Genomic DNA, 24,246 nt, shown 5'->3' with positions numbered 1-24,246 from the left:
GGCTGTTTTAACTTAGGCCATCACTGTTTTCTTATGTAGTGGAAACAGGAAGCAGCAGACAGAGCTTAACTGGCACAGGCAGTGGGAATATTGGCTAGCTTGTTTGAGAAGCACTAGGTTAAATAGGACGGAGCTCTTAAAGAGAAAATCCAGACCTCCACAAAGTAAGCTGTAGGCTATATTAAGACTGACCACACTCAGAGATGGAAAAATACACCGGTCCACGTCAAGGGAGGAACTCATTGCAGTGGGCCAGGTTTGTTTACAGTCTATTCCTGTCACTCTAATCTTGCCACAGCCCTAGGAATAAGCAGAAGGGGTGGAATTTCACACCTGGCAGGCTGCCTTCCTTTATCCCAGCACCTTGCAAGAGTTTGCAAATGCTCCAGCAGACTTCTAGGGAGAAGGTTCCACCAATGAGCATGCAGAAGAATGGAATCCAGACTCAGGCTACTAGAGGTCAAGGGACCAGATTCTTCCTTAAGAGCTGCCATGAAGCAGAGTCATTTATCATGGCCTTTGAAGGGTACAGCAGGCAGTAATGAGTTTAAACTGCAAGAAGGATTAATTGATTGTCAAGAAATTCTTCCTGGAGGGGGGGGAGGTTGAGTAATGGAGCAAACTATACTTAAAAAACAACACCCTTCTAAACCAGGACTGTAAACCACTGTATAATGTTATACTTACGGGCATAGATCTTATATAGGTTTTTTTTAAATGATCTTTATTGGTTTTACAAATTTTACAAATTTCACCATCATAATTCATAGCTTATTTCTTTTTACCTTAATGCTTTAACTCTAATGAGTTTGTACTTCCCTCCCTCCTTCTTCTGGTTTCTCTATAGTTTCTTTATCTTTATGCATTTGTCCTGTTTACATTCTATGTATACTTAATACTATGAAGTAATACTGTTCAAAATTTTGTTAATGTACATCCTTCAATTTCTGTAATATATTTGTTCAATAATCTTAAGTCCAAACCAAATGATTTTTAATAAACCTTATGAGCTCTATTGCAGTCCCACGAGTCTCTTTATTTGTGTATAGTTCTTTTCTATGTATGTTGTAAATTTCTGACCTTATATAGTTTTAACATCTGCCACTATTACTATTTTACAATTTAAGGTAATAATAATAATAATAATAATAATAATAATAATAATAATAACAATAATTTATTTATTTATACCCTGCCTATCAGGCTGGGTTTCCCCAGCCACTCTGCGTGGCTCCCAACAGAATATTAAAAACACAATAAAACATCAAACATTAAAAATTTCCCTAAACAAGGCTGCCTTCAGATGTCTTATAAAATTCAGATAGTTGTTTATTTCCTTGACATCTAAAGGGAGGGCGTTCCACAGGGCAGGCACCACTTCTGAGAAGGCCCTCAGTTTTAAACTGGTGATTTATTGTAATTGATTAGTGATTTATTGTGATAATTGGATGATTTGTGATTGTTAGTGGCTCTGGAATCTTTAGGGTTGAAGAGTAGGGTATAAGAGATATGTAAATTAATGAATAAATATGTTTGTTCTTTCCCATAATTGGAGGGCATTCAAAGACACAGGGGGTAGTTTAAAAATAAATCATTTTCACAAGTAATTTGATCTCTGAAATTCATTGCCAGAGGAAATGGGGATGGCAAATGGCATAGCTGGATGTTTAAAAATAAATTTGTAAAGCTTGTCCACCTGAGAAGGTAGCCCATCTCGGAGAAGGAAAACTCTGATCCTAAACCTCCACTGCCTTGCAGGATATTTTTGAGAGAAGAAAATGCTTAGGAGTAAACCCTACACAAATCTGGAGTGTAGTCCCTAAGATGGTTGGATCCCTTGTACTCCTCCTTCTGGCAACTCCTGCAGTCAAGCTGATGCCAAATGTATTGCTCTGCTGCCCAGGACATCTATACACACTGCCCAGGATTCAGCCCCAGGGAGGTCACTTTTGTGTTGCTAACACAGCAGTTTGACTTCACCTAGGACAAGGGTAGGAAACCTAAGGCCCATGGGCCATAAGAGGCCCACGGGGGCCGTTTAACCGGCCATGAGCCGCCCCTGAACCAAGCCGCCCATTTGCAGAGTCCCCGTGCGCTGCGCTAAACTGGTGCGGGGACTTACTTCCACAGAGCCAGAAATTGCGTCTGCACAGGTGCAGATGCCAGAAATCACAGGCGCACATGCTCATGCGCACACACAATCCAGCCCACAGAGGGATCTCCACTGGAGCTGAACCGACCCAGGCAAGGTAAACCTTGCTGACCCCTGACCTAGGAGGTGCACTCCATTATATGGATGCCATCAACTTTGTAAACTCCTCTCTCTCTCTCTCTTTGTATTTGTGTGTGTGTAAGTGAGTGAAAAAGAGAGAGAGAGAGCTCTCCTGTTTTATCAGTGTTAAAAAAGCCAGAGGAAATCTAGAAGAGTTTTTAAAATTCATCTGTGGAATTACTTATTAGCTCAATTTCTTTTCCAGTATCACTTTTCTCATGTGAGCCAGCTGCCCAGTTTTGAATATTTGAGAAAGAAGTCTATGCCCATGATGAAGATAGGATATAAACTTCTGCAGGGCATAACAAATAGTGAAAAACCATGGCAAAAACTCTTCTGTGTGGTCTGTGAAAGACGTGTCATAACTACATATAGCATTTTTTATTATTTTTGTAATTCACAATCCCATACCTATAACCTGCTTCTTGATGGTGCAGGGTAAAACACACACACACACTTTTAAATCCCAACTCCTTCATCACCCCTCCTCTGAGGTCTAGCTACATAGTGTACAGTCATGGGAAAAAGAAAGTACGCCCTTTTTTAATTCTGTGATTTTACATATCAGGACATAATAGCAATCATTTGTTCCTACCTTGTCACTTTTTCTGCTTCGAATAGCATTCTCCTACTCATGCAAATACATAGCAATAATTATTACAGTGTCTTGCTGGTGAGAAAGTGATACAGATCATATTTTGCATAGGCCTTCAGTTATTTGAACCAAGAAAACAACAAGGGAGGGAGAGGGAATTGGCATTCTGGAGAATGAGAACCCCCTGCCCCTCCTTTTTTCTGGCAGAAAGCTCCAATAAATTCTACATCAAAACACTGACATCCTCCCTGCCCAGCCCCTCCTAAGAGGTGATAAGATTCAGTTCAATAGCTTGTGCTAGAACAAGAGGAAGCAAATCATTCAGCGTGAAGGAACACTTGGAAAAGTGTGAATTGTGCCAGACTGTTGCACCAAAGGTGCATGTTTTAAATCAGGAGGTGGGCTGGGGGTTGGGAGAAAAGCATCACTTGCTGGCATACAGGAGGGAAAACGGCTTGCTCAATTTATGCTGCATACTTACTCCCTTGCTCCAGGGAGTTTGTCCCGTCTCTGCAGACCTGCCATAGCCTTACCCACTCATACTTGACATCACCATACTGCCTTAGGCGGACACTGCTTCTTGGAACAGAATTCATTAGGTAAAGGGCTGCCTAAATTGGAGTCACATGTTTGGATAAAAACAGGCATGCCAGCGAAGGCCACAATCCTAGCCCCATTTACCTGGGGGGTAACCCCACTGAATTCGAAAGGGCTTGTTTTTGAGTAGGATTGCACTGTGCATTATCCAACTGCAAGCTGGATTGGGGCCACATCTTTATGAGGGCTGCACATATATGCTGCATAACATGCAAACTAATCCAGGAGATGCAGAGTTAATTCCCCTTAACCCCACTGCAATGCCATTTGTATAATTTCCCATGAAAGATTCAAACTGACAGTTCCCAGGACCACTCATCTGCTATGACTATTAATTAAGATGTATTATCATTACAATCTTCAAAAGCCCAATAGGGGAAAGACATTCTCTCACAAATGTTCTTCTTGGGGGGGGTGCGGTTTGCAAGATTAACTGACACGCATAAACTAGCATAATTTCACAAGTGGAGACTTTGCATTTCACTATTTAAATGCAAGACGACCTTGCCTATTGTACATGACTCCCTGAATTTGTGGCCTTAAACACAGAAGACGATAAATAAAAACAAACCGTTACTCATTGGTTACTTACATGCAGTGATGTGCCAGCAATTCTCTTTTCAATTTCTTCCGCAGCAAGGTACTATTATTTCAGGTAGCAAGATGCCCAAGGCCAGTTCTAATCATTGCTATGCATCAATATCTCGATTTTGCCAGAGATTAAGCAAAAATCCCCAGAAGGCAAAAGTGTGCATGTGTGCCAGGTTGCAGAAATAGCAAAACAAGGAATGCATGCACAGAACTTTGTTGTCTTGGGAGTTCAACTGCCTACAGATACACGATGTGCTTCTAATTCAAGGCCACAAATTATCCAATTCCAAGAGAGGGATTTCAGCTTTCAGCTAACATGTCCCCAAAAAACCTTCACAAAAACCTTCACATTCACACGCTTACCCTGCAGTAGAGACATGTCCAAACCAAAGGCATAAAAATAACAATATCTGATTTAGATAATTTATTTATAATGGCTCCTTGACAGCTAATTGCAATGGGATTACATCAATTTTATTGAACTGCCTTTGAGAGCATTTGCATTTAAGAGCACTGAGATAAAAAGTAGCAATTTATATAGTGTTTTAGAATATTTAAAGCCTATCACATATAGTACAGTGTTACTATCATATTGCTATAATCATTACAACCCCCTGTAATATAGGCTGATAATTACCCCCATGTTGCAAATGGTGGTTATGTGGGGAGGAGAAAAGAGAAATGTGGCTGACTTATTGTTTATTTCATAAAATTTACATACCATTTGATTATAGGGGGGACTCAAAGTGGGTTACAAAAAGATAAAACAATAAAATTAGCATTATAAAATCTACAACCATAATTTAAAGCCTACAGGAAGTTAAAACCACCATAGATTAGACTAAAACAAATTAAAACTCATAAGAACTTCCCAACTTTTATTTTATGATTAAAATCTGGATAGGCTCGTCTAAACAGGAATATCTTTAGCAGGTGCCAAAAAGAATACAGTGAAGGCGCCTGCCTGATATCAATAGGCAGGGAGTTCCAAAGTGTCTGTGTGGCCACACTAAATGATCCAAGTTCTCACAGATGTGGTGAGTTCCTACTGATGCCTAACACCAGTGTAAGGGCCTTTTCAGTGGTGGCCTTGGGGCTCTCCATTTTGTTTTCTTTCATCCTACAAAAGACCACCATACACCAGTCTTTCAGAAAGATTCTGAAGCTAGGCCCTATCCTAGTGAAATGGTTACTGATTTGGAGTGTCTTGAAGGGGCAACTTGTAAAATTATTATTATTATTGCCAAAAACAATCAGAGCTGGGGAACAGTGCTTGTGGGGTTTTCTGTCTTTTGTGCAAGAAATAATTTGACTGACCTTAGGTGCTATGCATCTCAACTTGGCTCGGTCTGAAGCAGCAAAATGTCCTGGGCTGCCCATGCAGACAGCCTATAAATGAGGCATGCTCAGTGATATGGATGAATTGGGAAAGTGGATTTTATATTCTGGGCTGGGAGGGTGCTTTATTGTTTCCTTAATAAAAATTAAGCTTTTAATGCTGGTGCACTTGCAGAAATATTTTGTTTTTTTGGATATATGGCACTTGGGGGAGCTTTGCTCAGAAAAGCAGGCTATAACTATTTTAAATAAATACATAAATTAGTAATTTCATGGCAGAAGCAAGATTTGAACCAGGGATCTTTTCGCTTAGAGACCCAGCCTCTTAGCCACTAGGCTACATCACCTGCCCATTACAGGCATAATTGCACTCTTCTTTTTGCAGAGCAGATCCTTGCTCATTGAACAAAGATTTAATGGGCTCCAAGTAGCTACTTGAGAAAAATGTGGAATAGATGATAGACAAAAGCCCAGCTGCTCAGAATATATGGGAAATTGCCTTGAGACATTAAATCAGCCGACAGAATCTCTGTGCCTTTGTAGAGGACTGGTATGTAGTGCAAACGTCATGTCATGTTTGTTTCTCATCTCATGAGCATCACCCAGAAGAAGCAACCAACAGCATTGTCCCACAAAAGATAAAACTGAGGGCGTGCTTTGCTCAAACAAACAGGAAAGCCCCAAGTAAATGTATTTAGTATTAGGGTGCCAGACTGACCTTCCAGTTTCTAAAAGTGCTTCAAGTCAGGCAGTCAGAGACTACTGAACCAGTATGAAGGACTTCACTTCAATGAAGCTCAATAAAAGTAAACTCTATAATGCTGAACAAGCTTACTTGTGGGCTTTACAGATGGTCACTATGGAGGACAGGAAAGGTTCCAGGTGAGCAGAAAAGTGCAGATACAGGCTTAAATTTAAAAATTGGACTCTGGGATATTGCAGGCTTGTGTACATAATTTCAGCACTGACACTTTTAAAAGAAGTGACTATAGTTTGCATAGAATCTCTGCATGGAAAGTGTCTCTCCATCTAGCCTAAGGTTACCAGATTTTTTCCAATAAATCCGGGGATACTTTTCAACTTCTTACTAAATAGATGGATTTTGTCAGGGGACTGTCCCTGGTAAATGGGGACATCTGGTAACCTTAATCTAGCCCAGGCTTCCTCAAACTCGGCCCTACAGATGTGGGAGCCAGTGTGGTGTAGTGGTTAAGAGCGGTAGTGTCCTAATCTGGGGAACCGGGTTCGTGTCTCCGCTCCTCCACATGCAGCTGCTGGGTGACCTTGGGCTAGTCACACTTCTGTGAAGTCTCTCAGCCCCACTCACCTCACAGAGTGTTTGTTGTGGGGGAGGAAGGGAAAGGAGAATGTTAGCCGCTTTGAGACTCCTGAAGGGGAGTGAAAGGCGGGATATCAAATCCAAACTCTTCTTCTTCTTCCTCTTCTTTGACCTACAACTCCCATGATCCCTAGCTAGCAGGACCAGTGGTCAGGGATGAAGGGAATTGTAGTCTCAAAACATCTGGAGGGCCAAATTTGAGGAAGCCTGATCTAGCCCAACATAGTTCATTCTCCAGGGTCTCAGACTGAGGTTGCTCCCATTCACTTGCCTGGCCTTTATTTTTAAATTGGAGATGTTAGGGATTTCATTTGAGACCTTCCACAGGCAGAGCATACAGTGGTACCTTGGGTTACGTACTTAATTCGTTCCGGAGGTCCGTTCTTAACCTGAAACTGTTCTTAACCTGAAGCACCACTTTAGCTAATGGGGCCTCCTGCTGCTGCTGCGACGCCGGAGCACGATTTCTGTTCTCATCCTAAAGCAAAGTTCTTAACCCGAGGTACTATTTCTGGGTTAGCGGAGTCTGTAACCTGAAGTGTATGTAACCAGAGGTACCACTGTACACTCTTCCACTGATGCCAGCAGTAGCGTGACATCTGACAGCCAAGCACAGATGATGTCAAATGAACCCAGTTGTTAACAACGTTAACTTCTATTAGGTCTGCAGAAAACATCATAGACAGCTTTAGTAAGGCTCTCATTGCACGGTCCCGCTTTGTGTTACTGTCACAAAGTGTAGAAACATGGTTCGAAAGAAGTACCATTGCAATATGCAACCAATTTCCCCCATTCCAAATGGCCAAAATCAATCCATTAAAACCCACAGTCCGAATATGTTTATTAATAAGTAATTTAGGGTTCAGTTCGAGGGAGACCTGAAAGGACATCTAGTGCAGTGTTTCCCAACCTTGTGCCTCCAGCTGTTTTTGGACTACAATTCCCATCATCCCTTGCCACTGGTCTTGCTAGTCAGGGATGATGGGAGTTGTAGTTCAAAAATAGCTGGAGGCACAAGGTTGGGAAACACTGATCTAGTGAATAACAAAGTGACCGTGATTCAGCAGTGCAGAACTGTTGCAACAATTGCCACATTTGTGCTGGCTTGGTAGAGAGAAAGAAATGTATCCTAGACGCAGAAAGCAACAGTACTGTTCTATTCCTGCACTCTATGTTATTTCTAATTTGCACACTTTAATAAAGGAGGTTCAGAAAAGAAGAGGAACAAAACTGATAAGAGAGGTGCCCAGAAAACATGGCTTGGGAACCAGTGAATCTGAATGAAAAAAGGTGAGAAATATTCACTGGATTTATTTTTATTATTAGAATCTGCTTAGAAGCATTTTTATCCTATTCTTCAACTGAAAAGGCTTCCAGAGCAGTTTACAGATTTTTTTTTTTTAACAACCCCCACACAAACACATCCTTTATCTATAATGGTTGGTGTGGAGCAGCACAATGTTTTACACAGAGCTAATCCAGCACCACTACCCCAAGGGAAAGGTGCCCTGTTCTGCATGACTTATGAAACAGATACTGACATCACAATTACTATGCTCTGTAAGAAAGTAGAGAAACACACACACTGTATATGCCTTGGACAAATCTAAAACCTCCCCCAGCTCTCACAAAGGGGAGGAAGTAGTGAGTTCTAAAGCACGAATAGGGAACCTGTTGCTCTCCAGATGTTGCTGGTCTACATTGGAAGGCCCAGAGGTTCCCCACCACTTTGCTAAAGAAAACAAAAGCGTTATAACAAGTTAAGGAGAGCTATGGCTCCTGGAACAACAGCCCACCACTATAGCAAAGGACCTGCACATGGGTATCCTACTTTTCTGCCCCTAGGAAAAAAGGGGAGGAGAAATCATGAAGACCTTGAGATCGTCTCGGATACATTAATAAATCAACATGCTCTCCACTGACGTTTGTGCTTGAGCATTAGTGCTTGAGCAGATTTGAAGCTGAATGCTTCAAAGAGCTTCAAGCACAGATCCCAGGGCCCCTGAGTGAAAAGGATGTATGGGGGGGAGGAGGAACTGGTTTGAAATAGCCAAGTGGGGCAGGGGGAATAGAAAGGGGGTTGGAAACGAGGGGGTGGGGGAGGATTTCTGAATGGCTATTTACAACTTAGAACAAAGAGGAAAGAGTTGCTCTGGCTGTTTACTCAGAATATGGGTGAAGTATTGCTTTGAAACTACAAGTAGGCAAATTTAGGGTTCAGAGTTGTGTCAGGAGGGGTACTGGATCTCTTTCAGCTAGGACTGCAACTCATAGGCTGCGATGACTGAGAAAGACAAGTCAAACAGGAATTTACTTGAACTTGGGTAAGACTTAAGTGAGAGGAAATGCTAGCCAAGCCTTTTTAGCTACAAGGGCAAGTGGGCAGTAGGACAAGTTGCCCAAGGTGGGGGAGTCTCCTTTGTTTGGCTGTAGACTAACTGTGCATGTGACACATCATAGAGGTGACTTATAGATGACTCAGGAACATCTTGCCGTGGCTGAGGCATCTTTCCGATTAGTCACAAGGGCTCCCAGTGCTATTTGCTGATGGCTGGGGGCACTGACTAGGAGAGAGCGAGCACTTCATTTAAACCAACCTTCCAGAGACAGAACACATAATTTATTCACTTCTTTGCCTATCTGGTGCCGAACTATCTGCAGTTGCCATATGGAATGAGGGCCACACTGTCCAAGAAAAGCACCTAGCCCCAAACCAGCTGAATATGCACCTGAGGGCAGCAGAGAATTCAAGTTTTTCCAGCAGCAAAGCTGCCCCAGGGCCTTCAGTAGCACTGCTTGCAGCCCAGGAGGCATTTTCCAAGGCTTAATTAAGAAGTGTAAGGCTGGTGGTGCTTCAGGACCTGAAGCTAGAAGGGAGGCAATTTACAAAACGCACCAAATTAGTGCAGCAACAGAAAGAAGGGAGAATTTCAGCTGCCGCAACTTTGTCTTTGGACCTCAGTACCGGGAGAGGTAGACTGTGCCAAAATAATCATTTCTACACAACTGTTAAGCCCCACAATGCGCAACCTGTATACAGTACAGCATAACCCACAACATTCTGTGCAACTTGCCTTCATGATTTCTTATTTTCTTTGGATAATAAATTTCCCCTAGCAAGCAGACTATGAATGATTGTGGTGACTGCTGGATATTTTAAATTGCACTTTCAGTCTGAAATTCTATTTAATTGTATCAATTTTTAATTGTTTATTATTATTATTATTATTTTATTATTTTAATTATTTAATTATTTTTTGTTCTGTGATGTAAATCACCTTGAGACATGCTGCAGAAGACAATAAATAAAGTCAGATTGTAAACAACAAATCATTATGGTTGTTATATGTAGGTTCTATTTACTCATTTATTTATCGGCTCTGGATCCATTCCAGTCCGGCTTCCGCGCTGGTCATGGGACCGAGACGGCTCTGGTCGCCCTAACAGATGATCTCTGCAGGCAGCTGGATCGAGGCGGGTCGGGGCTGCTGATTCTTCTAGACCTGTCAGCAGCCTTCGACATGGTCGATCACGAACTCTTGGACCACCGCCTTGCCGACGTGGAGATCCAGGGCACAGTCCTTCAATGGCTGCGCTCGTTTCTCTCTGGTCAGGGACAGAGGGTGGCGCTTTGGGGGGAATTGTCATCCCACCACTCCTTGGTGTGTGGAGTGCCCCAGGGTGCAATACTCTCCCCGATGCTTTTTAACATCTTTATGCCCAACTTGTCCGGAGTTTTGGGCTGGGCTGCCATCAGTATGCTGATGACACCCAACTCTATCTGTTGATGGACGGCCACCCTGACTCGGCCCCAGACACACTGATCAGATGCTTGGAGGCTGTGGCTGGATGGTTACGTGGGAGCCGGTTGAAGTTAAATCCTTCGAAAACAGAGGTCCTCTGGCTGGGACGGGACGACATGGGACTTGAGGGGGCAACTCCCATCTCTTGCGGGGGTGCAATTAGTGCCAGCACCATCCGTTAAGAGTTTGGTTGATACCTCCCTCTCCATGGAGGCGCAGATTGCAGCTATAACAAAGGCGGCATTTTTTCATCTCCGCCAAGCTAAGCAGTTGGCTCCTTACCTCTCTCGCCCTGACCTAGCCACTGTGATCCATGCGACGGTCACCTCCAGACTGGATTATTGTAACTCGCTCTACGTGGGGCTGCCCTTGAGACTGACCCAGAAACTCCAGCGGGTGCAGAATGCCGCAGCGAGACTCCTTACCGGGTCTTCGCTTAGAGATCACATTCATCCGGTGCTATACCAGCTGCACTGGCTCCCGGTGGAGTACAGGATCAGGTTTAAGGTGCTGGTTTTAACCTTCAAAGCCCTATACGGCATAGGACCCTCGTACCTACGGGACCGCCTCTCCTGGTATGCCCCACAGAGGAACTTACGGTCTTCAAATAAAAACACCTTGAAGGTCCCAGGCCACAGAGAGGTTAGGCTGGCCTCAACTAGAGCCAGGGCTTTTTCGGCTGTGGCTCCAACCTGGTGGAACGCTCTGTCACAAGAGACAAGGGCCCTGCAGGACTTGACATCTTTCCGCAGCACCTGCAAGACAGAGCTGTTCCACCTGGCCTTTGGTCAGGGCGCAGCCTGACTCCCTCCTTTGGCAATCTTTACAAAACTTTAGTTTATGGTTGCCATCAATTTTGCTTTTAATTACTTTTTATAATGTTTTTATAATGTTGTACTGTTTTAGTGTTGTTAGCCGCCCTGAGCCCGGCTTCGGCTGGGGAGGGCGGGATATAAATAAAATTTATTATTATTATTATTATTGTTTCTATCCCACCTTTTCCTCCAAGGAGCTCAAGGTGGTCTACATGCCCCCCCCCCCAATTTAATTTCCACTAAAACTCTGTGAGGTGGAGTTTAGGCTGAGAGATTGTGACTGGTCCAAGGTGAATTTCATTGCTGAGTGGGGATTTGAACCCTGGACTCCCAGGTCCTAGTCCAACATTCTAACCACTGTGCCACACTGGTTCTGTCACTTGCATGCAGACAAATAACGCAAATTCAATGCAGACATCTCTGGCTCATAAAATATTTTTGGTATGGCCTTCAGGGCTCAGCAAGTTGATCTCCTCTGGGATAAAAGAGCAAACATTAAGTAAAAAAAAGAAAAAGCAGCAGCATTTAGTGGGACAAATGTCTACCCAGGTTACAACAGCTTTCTAGGCTGTACTTTGTTTCAATTCAGTTTCTTCTCATATGTTGTGACTGTGAACATGTGTAGGTGTGCATGCATACACAGGCACACAATCTTGTTTTAAAATTATATCTGCTTCCTTATTAAAATCATTTATGTCCTGCTCCTGCTCTTCTTCCCTAAAGAGATCAGAGAGGCATACAATTAAAAGTTGTGTGTGTGTGTGTGTGTGTGTGAGAGAGAGAGAGAGAGAGAGAGAGAGAGCGAGAGAGAGAGAGATTGCCCTGCCCCATATATGACAACCCGACTGCTTTGGTCCACAGAAATAGCACTCTTAGAGGTGCCACATAATACTTGTTCTGCATTTGCATGTGAAAGAACTCTATCTTTTATTATGCCAGTAAAGGTAAAGGTAAAGGTAAAGACAAAATAAAAAAATTCCTTCCAGTAGCACCTTAAAGACCAACTAAGTTAGTTCTAGGTATGAGATTTCATGTGCATGCACACTTCTTCAGATACCTGAAGAAGTCTATCTGAAGACGTGTGCATGCACACGAAAGCTCATACCTAGAACTAACTTAGTTGGTCTTTAAGGTGCTACTGGAAGGATTTTTTTTTATTTTTTTTTGACTATGGCAGACCAACACGGCTACCTATCTGTAACTGGTAAAGGTAAAGGAAAAGGTAAAGAGACTCCTATTGACATTAGGGGTCCTAGCAGAGGATGTCTGGAGAGAAGCCATTTCCTCTTCCTCTCCTCCGCACCCTAAAGCCTCCCTCCCACCTTCACAATTTGCTCCAGAGGGATGAGAGACTCTTTGGAGATTAAAGGGGGAGGAACAGGGGAGCACAGTTGCAGGAGGAGAGCTCTTTTTGCAAAGTGTGGGGTGCAATCTATACATCACATCTTATATGTTTTAATGACCATGGGCAGGGCAGCTTGCTTCTGCAATTCCACTCTCCTCTGGCACGTTCATTTTGCCCAGCAACCTTAAACCAAATCAGAGCATTGGTCAGTCTAGCTCAGTATTGATTCTACACTAACTGGCAGTGGTTTCCCAAGGTTTTAGGCAGGAGATATTCCCAGCCCACCTGGAGATGCTGGGGATTGAACCTGGGACCATCTGCATGCAAAACAGACGTTCTACCACTGAGCTATGGCCCTTCCGAAAAAGAGAGAGAAAAGAACTGTAGTCCTCCCCTTGATATCCAGTCTTGAGTCCCATTTTCTCAACACATATAAAATACCACACTTCCCAGAAAAGGGTTTCCCAGCACTCTGTTCTCGTGGTGGCTGACCAGATGCCTGTGGGAAGCCTGCAAGTTGGACATGAGTGCAACAGCACTCTGTGATTCCCAGCAAATGGTATTCAGATGCATAATGAAAACATCAGAAATCATAAAACTACTTGATAATTTCTGTGTTTGGAAACGTCCGCTTTGCTGCAGCTCAATAAAATATCTTAAGACAAACAAGCTTAATTTCCACTCAACTCTTCGGTTCAAGCCAGCAAAAGCTGGATAATTTTGAGCATAGCCCCTCCAGATAATTCTGAAGAGCTACACAAAAGCTGAATTGCCAATATAAGCACCACAGCTTATGATGCTTGCTATTCAGTCGCTGATGGGAGCCTGTGACCATCTGAGTGGTTCGGGGCATGACTGTGCATGCTTCATGCATGCTTTGAAAGGCTACTTCATGGGGCTGGTGGCGGCTGCTGACGTGGTAAGGTGACTCAAGGGGAGTCTGGGTTCCTGCTGCAAGCGGAGGAGCATCTTTCCCCCAAGTCCTTCCAGCTATACATCAAACTGATAGATATGCCGGAGGGGAAAGCAAAGAGGTGACCACAATGATCCCACTGTTCTGCATTCTGCACACTGGAGGATACAAGAGGAGCCAAGTGGGAAGGTGAGGTGAAGGAGTGAAGCCAATGGGATAATGCTGCTGACTGACAGCAAAAAAAGTGTGGCAATAGCTATGAACACAGTCAAGCAGTCGCATTGTGAAAATACTGTCTGGCTTCCCCAACTTGGTGCCCTCCAGGTGTTGGTAGACTACAACTCCTACCAGAAGCAGCACGCATGCCAATGTTCAGGGCTGATAGGAGATTTTTATTTTATTTTTAGAGTTGGTAAATTCAGGATTGGAATCAGAATATTTAATATAAAAGTAAACTAGCACTAGCACTTCACCTTTCTCCTCTTCACCCTGAAAGTCCCCCAAATCTGCTCTGGTCCAGAGGGTCCTCCAGATTTTGTGGGTGAGGCAGCTGCAGGGGCAAGAAGAGGAATAGGACGTCCCACTGTGCAAGTCTGTTCTGCTCATGAATGGATAGCATTGGATATAAGTGACTGGGATAGAAATATTGGGAAGTAATCTAGGAAGCAAAATGGTGTCCCTCAGTGAAAACTATAGTGGTAATATATTATAGCTGAAATAATTACAGAGCTGTTTAGCTACATGTAAAATTAATTAGTATTCATAATTGTGCAGACCCTATGGATGAACATGAATAATTTATTTGCTTAAACATGGAGCTGCATTGATAATTGTTATAACTCTTTTGGAAAGGTCTTGATTAATTGAAATAAAAGTTACATATATGATATATTTAATTTTAGCAGAGAGGGGAGGAACCCAAAACTATGTGGAATGCTCTGTTTTCATGCTCCAGTAGCTATAGATACATATGTAAGTTCATTTTTTATGTCATAAAATCTATTCGATTATATAATGTGACAAGTATAGTGACATGTATGCATGCGAAGGCACTAAACGCATGACTACTTCTTCATATTCATTTGCGCTTTGCTTGCAAAAAAATTGTTTATGCTATCATCATTTTATAGAACAAGATTTCAGCTGGTCATCTGTATTTCTGTATTTAAGATCCTGTAAAATAACAACACACACACAAAAAAACTGCATTGTATGCACATGTCCATACTCTGGGGACACGTAATCAGCCACATATTTATGAACAGGTCACTAGGGAGATTCAAGGATAAATGGTCATCATTGGCAGTCATTAAGAAGCAAATCTAGGATGGAATGCCATATGATTCATTCCTCTGCTTACATGGAAGCTCCACCACAAGCTCCATTAGTAATTCATCAAAGCTAGAGAGCTACAACAAAACAGCATATTGAATCCTCCTTTCCCTTTGTTGCAGTAATATAGCAGTTGTAGAATCAGACACACTACTTCTATAGGGCAATCCTAGATATGAGTATACTCAAAGTCCCCCTTACTCATGGGCTCAGCACCAACTTTTTCACCACACAGATTGCTCAGGTCTCCTATGCAAAGGTCCTTATTCTATGCGTCTTAATTCCATGACATCTTTTGCAGCTAAGAAGACCAACCGTACAAGTTTTGCTTAACCTGCTCTTTGCATCATAAAATAAAAACTACATTGAGTGGAATACATATTCTATTTTGGGGTCACCATTAATTTCTAAAACAAATCCTAATTACAAATGAGTTCTGCTCATCTCAGATATAAACACTAATAAAAATTACGAATGAATTAGTCCTGAGTGAGACAAAAACGTTTGGAATCCATTCATTTTAATTGTAGCTCTGGGACAGCCTGAACAGGTCATACAATGGCTACAGGGGAAGGGGAAGAATGAGAAAGAGAGAAAATGCACAAGTATGAAGGCAGAGCCCGGAAACAGCCAGTCAGAGAATAACTTATAAGAAGAAAAGTATTTCATGGGGCATCTTTGTGCCAGGGATGGTTTGGGTTGTCCAGCCTGCAAATAGTACTTTGCATGATGCTTGATAATACTTGATAATAATTCCAACAGCCTTCCCCCAACCTGGTGCCCTCCAAATGTTTTGGCCTGCAACTTCCATTAGCTGTGAGCAGTATGGCTGTGCTGCTAGAGGCTGATGGGACTTGTAGTCTGAAACATCTGGAACATAGCAGAGTGTTGAGTTTTCTGTTGAAAAATTTAGTAAAGTTGCCCCCTTTAGTAAAGTTGCCCCCTTTCACTTTTCATTGCCAAGGCAATCCCAAAGCACAGGGATGAGGAATCTCCAAACTAAAGACCTAAAAGGTAAAGATAAAGGACCCCTAACAGTTAAGTCCAGTCGCGAACGACTCTGGGTTGTGGCGCTCATCTCGCTTTACTGGCCGAGGGAGCCTGCGTTTGTCCACAGACAGCTTCCTGGTCATGTGGCTAGCATGACTAAGCCGCTTCTGGCGAAACCAGAGCAGTGCATGGAAATGCCATTTACCTTCCCGCCAGAGCGGTACCTATTTATCTACTTGCACTTTGACGTGCTTTCGAACTGCTAGGTTGGCAGGAGCTGGGATCGAGCAATGGGAGCTCACCCCGTTGTGGGGATTTGAACTGCCAACCTTCCGAATGGCAAGTCCTAGGTCCAGTGGTTTAGACCACAGTGCCACCCGCATCCCACAGGACTAATTAGGCCTAATTCTGGCCAAACCAAAGCATACATGACATCAAGTGTGAGGCAGGAAAAGGTGAGACCTGGATAGAAGAGGCATTGCAAGCATCACCAATAAACTGTCTGCAAAACCCCTTATGCAGCATTTCTCAAGCACCAATGATCAGTTGATTGTGAGTGCTTGGGAAGCACTGCACACACCTTTTTTTGCTCCCATGGGCTGATTTTGAACTGCATGAGGCTTACATCATCACAATTCCAGGTGAATGGCAGGTGGGTGGGCCCACTCACTTGACAAATCTAATGCATATGTTGGGGGGGGGCGCGCGTAGATGGTTGGTTGCACGTGCACAGAGATGAGGTTCTGACCTGCCAGTGAGATCCAGTTCCCAACTCCTGCCAAATCAGGTTGCATCAAAGTAAATACAAAATACAAATTACAAACAATTCCGCAGACTCCTCTGGATGCCTGGGCAAATAAGTAAGCCTTCAGCTAGCTGGCACTGAAAACTTAACAGAGCCACTGCCAGTCATCTCTCTCTTGACAAACAAATGCGAAAGCTGAGAATTCCAATCTTAGAAAAATAAACACGACACTCACAATATTGGCTCTCGTGACTACATGTGTTACAATGCAACACACTGGGCTGTAGCAGTGATCATGGGTACTTTTCTACATCTAGTGTGAAGGCTGCAACTTTACCAAGATAGGAGATTACATCAACTTCAAAATATGGTTGAGTATTCTGGTTTGATCCAAAGCTGGTAACAATATTTCAGCTTTGGTTACCTAGAGGCTTCCTGGTTTACTTATGGCTTGTTCAAAGGGAAAAGTAAGAGACCACCTGAATGGGCAGAAAGGCTCATACACTTCTCAGCTTTGAAAGCCGAAATATCATGCCCAAACATGGCCATACAGTCCTTCCTGCCAAAACTGATGAATGTGAGCAAAACCACCCCACTACCCCATGAAAATGCTGACCCTTAACTTTCTGAACAAATGAAATATCAAAAAATTTTACCATTTACTACATGTTTATTAGTCAACCCGTAAAAGCACTTGTCCCTTTGCCCCATGACTTTGGTAAAAACAGATTTAATAGGAGTGGAATGGTCTTATAGCATGCCTTTCTGTCAGTGGTTCAAGCCTCACTTCCTCCTTGCTTTGCAACTGAAATAACAGTCAGTCATATCAACAAGTCAAACTCCGATTCAGTCTTTCATCCTCCACATTTTAGGCAGCCCATCTTTTAAAATATGTTAAAGCATGGAATATACATTTATTAACTGAAATGTTCACCTATCACATTGTTTAAATCATAAAAAACATAGAGTGTTTAACAATAATTGCATAACAGCTTCAGAATGTCACAGGCACTAGCCAATTAGCACAGTGCATTTTAAGCTTTTGCTGCAAGCACAGAGCTGATGCTTTCAAAATCCAGCTTTAAGGTGGAAAGACATGTTTGGAATAAATGTGATGAAGGAGAATCTAGTTGGCTCCGCTGCCCTAAAAATGCTGCATCTGTCTTTACGCTTAGGCCAAACACTTACCAGAGATGGGGAACCTGTGCCCCATCCCCACACCTCAATGTTGCTGGACTACAACAACACCATCCCTGACCATTGGCCATGCTGGCTGGGACTGATGGATGTTGGGAGTCCAACAACATCTGGAGGGCCACAGGTTCCCATGACTGCCTTAGGTTAAAACATTTTTGGAAGCCTAACAATTGCACAATTGCCCCCTGGCAATAAATCCAATGCCCTTCTCATAGTATTGATGTAAACACTGGAGACTTGATGCAAAAGATCCACCCATTCTTTGCCAATTTGTGCCTGTCATTTCTCTGCTTTGAGCTAGTGGGGGGTGGAGTGCCAGTTGAACATACACATGAAGTTGTATAAATCACACATGGATTCACACATGGGCATTCCCCAGTAATGTGGAAAAGCTCCCCTGAGTGTGTGAAGGTACGCTTTGATGTGTGAGGGTAGTGCCAGGGTGGCCCAACTGGGGCTTTTAAAGAGAGCAGCCCTGCAGAAGGTATTCCATTCACAGCATCAGCAGCCAATTTCAGACTCCATGGGAATCACAGACACCTCCCTCTTTCTATTTAGGAGATTTCAGCTCCTATTACTTTTTGCTGATGCAGTGTTGCACACTCCTCTGCAATAACTGCAAAACCACTTCAAGCTACAGAGCTACAGTATGACAAATCAGGCCAAGCTGTCATCTGAAAGAATTGCCAAGAGAGAAGCATTGCAAAGACTTCACAGTCAGCTCAGAGAAGCAGATTCTGACAACCAATAGTTGCCCCCCCCGCTCCCCACCCCCACTACACACCAAGGCACATGTATTCGTCCCTGAAGGTTTGTGCTTGCTGCAATGCGTAACATGCAGCAGGAGTTTAATATGTGCTAAACACCTGAATGATACATAATAGATCTGAAAGTGGAGCACTGTGCTCCTTAATACTGAATAATAGGTGTCAGAAGGCTGCACTCTCCCCCCCCCCCATGAGAGCCTTCCCAGGCCGTTGTGATTTAGTGCAAGCAAATGCAAATTTCACAACTAGATTAAATTCTGTGCCATAGAAGTACTAGCATAATTAATGAAGTTAAATTCAGTGCCTTGCTTGACATTCATAATTTTTGACACATACTAAGTTTAAAGTTAGGGTGGAAAATTGCACTGGGACAATGCAGTTACCTAGGGTGAGATTTCAGGGGAAGAGGAAAGGGACTGGGCACCTGGGAAACAGGAAGGAAATTAATCACAAACCAATACTTACTAGAGCCTTGGATGGGTGGAATTCCTTGGGCATTACTTTATACACAATGTTGAGCCTCAGTACTTAATATTTTACAATTGCTGTATTCTTGGGAGCACTCCTGTGCTATTTACCTGGTCCTTTGGGAGAGGTTGAGGGTGGAGTAGAACTTCAAATAGGCCAAGCACTTAAATATAGCTCAGCAGAACTAACAACCACCAGTGCCCCTGCAACCATGCTGTACCACTGTCTGAACCCAACCACAGTGTTAGGATAAGTGTTACCAAAGCATGATGCTTCCAATCTCCATCCATGAAAGATGGTCCAGAACGTTACTAGTATGCTACAGAGAGATCTAGAACATCCCTCCACATATGTGATCCAGCAGAGGGACCAATAGGGTTTACATACGAAATCCAGACTGAGAGTCAGATTGATAAGAATAATGATGTTTGGAATCTCCCAGACAGACTCGGAGCTAAGGCACTAACACATACACTTTTGCCTTGCCCAAGAAAGGCAAGTTGGACACTGAAAATTATTTAGCCTTGTACCCTTGTCAGTGAGAGTAACAACTAAAGTAGAGTTACAGATAGGTAGCCGTGTTGGTCTGCCATAGTCAAAACAAAAAAATTCCTTCCAGTAGCACCTTAAAGACCAACTAAGTCAGTTCTTGGTATGAGCTTTCGTGTGCATGCACACTTCTTCAGATGCACACGAAAGCTCATACCAAGAACTGACTTAGTTGGTCTTTAAGGTGCTACTGGAAGGATTTTTTTTGTTTTAACTAAAGTAGACTTTTACATGGCATATTTTGTATTTAAAAACCTACCTACTGACCCAGATAAGTAAGAAATGGGTGGACTGCAATACCACCAGTCCTCTTTATAATTGGGGTGAGTGATGGATGAGAGAGACTCTGTAGTATATGATTGCCCTAGTAAGACATGGGGCCTGGTTAGCTCAAGCCCTCTAGGAGATGCCCAAGGCTGCAATCCTAGCTCCACTTAACTGGGAGTAATTGCCACTGAATTGAACAGGACATACTTCCGAATAGGCATAGTTAGGAGTACTGTGCTACAATTACTAGTCATCTGGCTTCACATTGTTAGCGGCCCTAGCAAGGTTGCTGTTGATGAGCTCTCACGCCCAAGTACCCACCACCTCTTGGGCCCTCCAGTGGGACTGAATTCAACAGGTCTTTTAATGGTTCCATTAATGACTCTGACTAGTCTCTGGAATCAGGAGAATTGTACTAGATTCCCCTTCCTGTTTAGAGCTTGTTCAGCACCTCGGTTGGAGAGTTTCTTTCATTGGCTGATGGCACCATACATTCATGCTAACATATATCAGCAGCATTCACCACTGCATTGGCACAGAAACAGCAGTTGTGAATGATTGAGGCCTACTGCATTCTGACTTGTCCGGGGAAAGAGTGGAGCACTCAGCAGCCTGCTGTGAGCAGATTGCTGATAAAGCTGCTTGCATCTATTCCAGCTTGGACTCCACAACTAGAGACCTTATGCAGACTGGTTCTGGATACCTTTCAGTTCATGCATTCCGAAGATATGGACAGGATGCTCAGAAGATGGCACTTTCCCCCTTGACCCTTTTGCTTCCCAGTAAATGAGAGCTGCAATGGGGGACTGACAACTTGGGTGGTGAAGACTGTGAATGCATCCTGGAACCTTTTGTTGGGGAAACTGTACAATCCTTCTTGGAAAAATCCCTTCTTGGATCTTTCTAGCCTGTTGTCCAGAACCTGAGCTCTACAGGAATTAATCAAAGGAAACAAATGCCTCCAGAAACCATTGCAGAGATTAAAGCCGTTTTTGCATTTACTGAGTTATTTAAGCAAGCGTGTATCCCCAAGCGGCTGAGATGGATCTGTCCAAAGATGAGCTCATGATGGCTGGTCATGATCTTTGAAAAGACTCCAAGTCACCTCATTTTCCCTAACTTTTGAATTCCTTATATACTCTTTATTTTCCCACTTGTGGGTTAACAGAAAATGTGGGAAAACATGAGGTTCCACAACTTATTTACATTTTCCTTTTTTTAAAAAAATCAAGAAACATACATAGTTTGTATTTAAAGATTTGCTGATCAGTCACGACTCCACCGATAAAGCAAAATCCTCTTGTCTTTCCACCCTGATTAACCTTATCAATAACAGTTTAGAACACCTAAAATATCCTTTCTTCAGCACAGCAAAAACTGGTGTGTGTGATGCAATCTCCAAGTTTGATTAAACAGCAGATGTTGACAGAAGATTTCATTAAATCTTTTGGCAAGCAAAACCAGAAACTTCTGGTGGAAGGGGTCACAGAAGTTTTGTAGCAATATAAACCACACCCACAGCCCTATATCCCACTTTTCTCCCTGTCCTGTTCTGCCCCTGCCCCCTCTCTCCCCTCCCCCCCAAAAAACTGCAAGAGTAGGACAGCAGGGACCCACACAACTGACAAGGCTCACTGGAGCTGATGCCTTGTCTGCCCTGCAAAGTGTTTGCTGCCACTTGGCCCCCTGGCAGCCATGCTGCTCCATTCACCAGCCTCCTCCTCAAGCTCACTCACAGGCTTCCTGAGCAGCTACTTGACTCCATTGCAATGTCACTGCTGCTGTGAGCCCACTTGAGAGAGGGAGTCTGGCAGCTGCCCTACCCCTGCATGCAAGTTGGTTCCCTGCTTGTGTGTGCTGGAGAGCCACAGAACTCCCTAGCCCGGGGGTGTCCAACTTCCAAGAGACTGCGATCTACTACCACTATAAATAAACTGGCAGTGATCTACCCATTGGATTGACCAGAGTTGTTGAGCTTTTTTTGGTTGATCTCTGGAGATCTCGCGATCGACCAGGGACAGCCTGTGATCGACCAGTAGATCGTGATCGACTGGTTGGACAGGTCTGCCCTAGCCCATTCCATTGCTGCCACCCTGCTGCAAAGTGGATAGGAATTCCTCCATCCATCCAGGCAGTCTTCCCCAAAGTATGGTACATGTACTATGGGAAAACCTGTGATCAACTCCCCACCAGAAACCAATGTCCCCCCTGTGGAAGTACGTATGGATCCAGAATTGGCCTCCACAGTCACTTACAGACTCATTGTTAAAACCGTGTTTATGGAAGACAATCTTACTCAGCTATGAGCGATCGCCGAAGAAGAAGAAGAAGAAGAAGAAGAAGAAGAAGAAGGGAAAGGCTTTCAAAGGGTACACAGCATACTTTTTGATTTTACTTTATTGCAGGGGTTTTTTTTAGTTGCAGAAAACAATTCCAAGATAAAATAATATTATTAAAACTACCCCCAAAATTATCTTCACCCAAGAAGGGGAAGAAGGGGATATGCCGGTAAAACTCTCAAAAGAGATGCATGATTATTCTAAGTTTGGGAAACACTGTGTCCAGAGATGCTTTAAGCATTATCTTACTAGGTAATCTGCCCTACCTGCAATGAAATATATCTGTCCTGTATTGGTCTCTACAGCTATAGCAGGCACGGTAACTCTTCAATGGTTTGACTTTACCCCTGAGGGCACACTCTACCATTGTCTCCCAACCAATACACCCTCTTAAACAGATATTCTCTGCACTGAGGTTTCAATTTTTTGTTTTCAATAGGCGATGTCATCTATGTCTTGTAGGCTGTTACCTTAAAAACAGCCATGAAATATTGCACCTTTGGTTTCATGATGTAACAGGAATCTAGTTTATTGCCTCAGCTAACTAGGAGAAAGATCCAAACCTTTGAACCCCATTTTGACTGCCGTTATCTTCTAGTCCATGCCTTTGATCATCTCCTATCTGTAAGGAGACTATGACTGCAAACCTAAACACACTTACAGGAGAGTAACTCCCTCTGAAAACACTGCAGCCTGTGTCAGAAAACATGATAAGGTTTGCGCTACACATGACTCTCTAGTAATGAAGACAGTAGCTGCATTTGCCATAGCAGTTTCAGAGATGAGGCAGGCATTGTTTGAAGGAGAGGATTAACAGCTTGGACTAATTGTGTGACCTTGGATAGGTCAGAATCTCCCTTGCCTTAGGTCCATCCCTGTAACACTGACTTTCCTTCCATGCAACCAGAAAGGCAAACACAGCAACACAAAAATATTATGCAAATGATAAACAGCATAGTAATTAATAACATCTCATCTATGTTACAGATCTCATCTATGGTTATCCATATTTTATATTTGCTTTTGTTCCCCCCCCAAGTCCATAAAACATTTGCAAAAGTCTGTCACCAATTAAATTGACATCTAAAGGAACTTTCTTTGTTGTGCACTTCGAGAAGACATAACATGGCCCTTTTCCCAATAGCAACAGCATTTATTACTTGCTATAACATGCAGCCTTTGAGCATCTGTGCAGCCAAAACATCTTTACCCTTTGATTTGAATGCCAGATTCAAACCCAGCTGGAGATAGGCTTTATGCTATCTATCTATATAAAAACACCCTCTACATTCATTCCGCATTCCAAATGTTCAGATTGTTGCACCAACAGTAAGGAAGCCATCTCCTATGGATATCATTAGATGTTGTTGACACAATGAGCTCCAGTAACACCCACACTAGCTGACCCTGACTCAGAATGAGGCACTGTCATTAGGGTGGTGGAAATGGGGGTTTTGTATAATAACAACAATAATAATAATAGCAATAGGAAGATTCACTTCTCAGTCTCTTCCTTCCAATGCACCTCCCTTTGCATTCAAGCCAACTTTTTTATTTAAAATGAGGTGGGAGCGGGAATAAGAAGCAGGAGAATTAAGTTGATATAGCAGCAGTTATTAATCTATTTTATATTAAACCTCATTTGCATACACCGGTGGTTTAGACTTAGAATGGCTTGTAGCCTCCAGATGTTGCAAAGATCGTAACCACTGAAGTGCTATAATTGTGTCACATGAGAAGGTCTGGGGAAAGTTGTCCATCCTGCTTCCCTGCCATCCGTCATAGACCACAATGCTTCCTTTAGCCCAGGGATGGGGAACCTGTGGCCCTCCAGATGTTGCAGGATTCCAACTCCCATCCGCGCCAGCTAGCATGGCCAATGGTAAGAGATGGTGGGATTGCAGCCCAGTAACATCTGGACATCACAGGCGAAAGAAAGGTCTATGGACTGCCTGTCTGCTCTCAGTTATCTTTGGGACTACAT

The 24,246-nt window shown here is 43.2% G+C and overlaps 1 protein-coding gene across 8 annotated transcripts in view; it reads right to left on the bottom strand.

The window, feature by feature from the left end:
- The window catches only part of TMEM63B (transmembrane protein 63B), an 80,046-nt gene that overhangs the window by 54,231 nt on the left and 1,569 nt on the right, over positions 1–24,246 (bottom strand). The window lies entirely within an intron of this gene.

This window comes from Podarcis gaigeae (assembly GCF_964106915.1).
Source record: "Podarcis gaigeae genome assembly, chromosome: 3".
Classification (NCBI taxonomy): domain Eukaryota; kingdom Metazoa; phylum Chordata; class Lepidosauria; order Squamata; family Lacertidae; genus Podarcis; species Podarcis gaigeae.
This window is presented reverse-complemented; position numbering and strand designations above follow the sequence as displayed.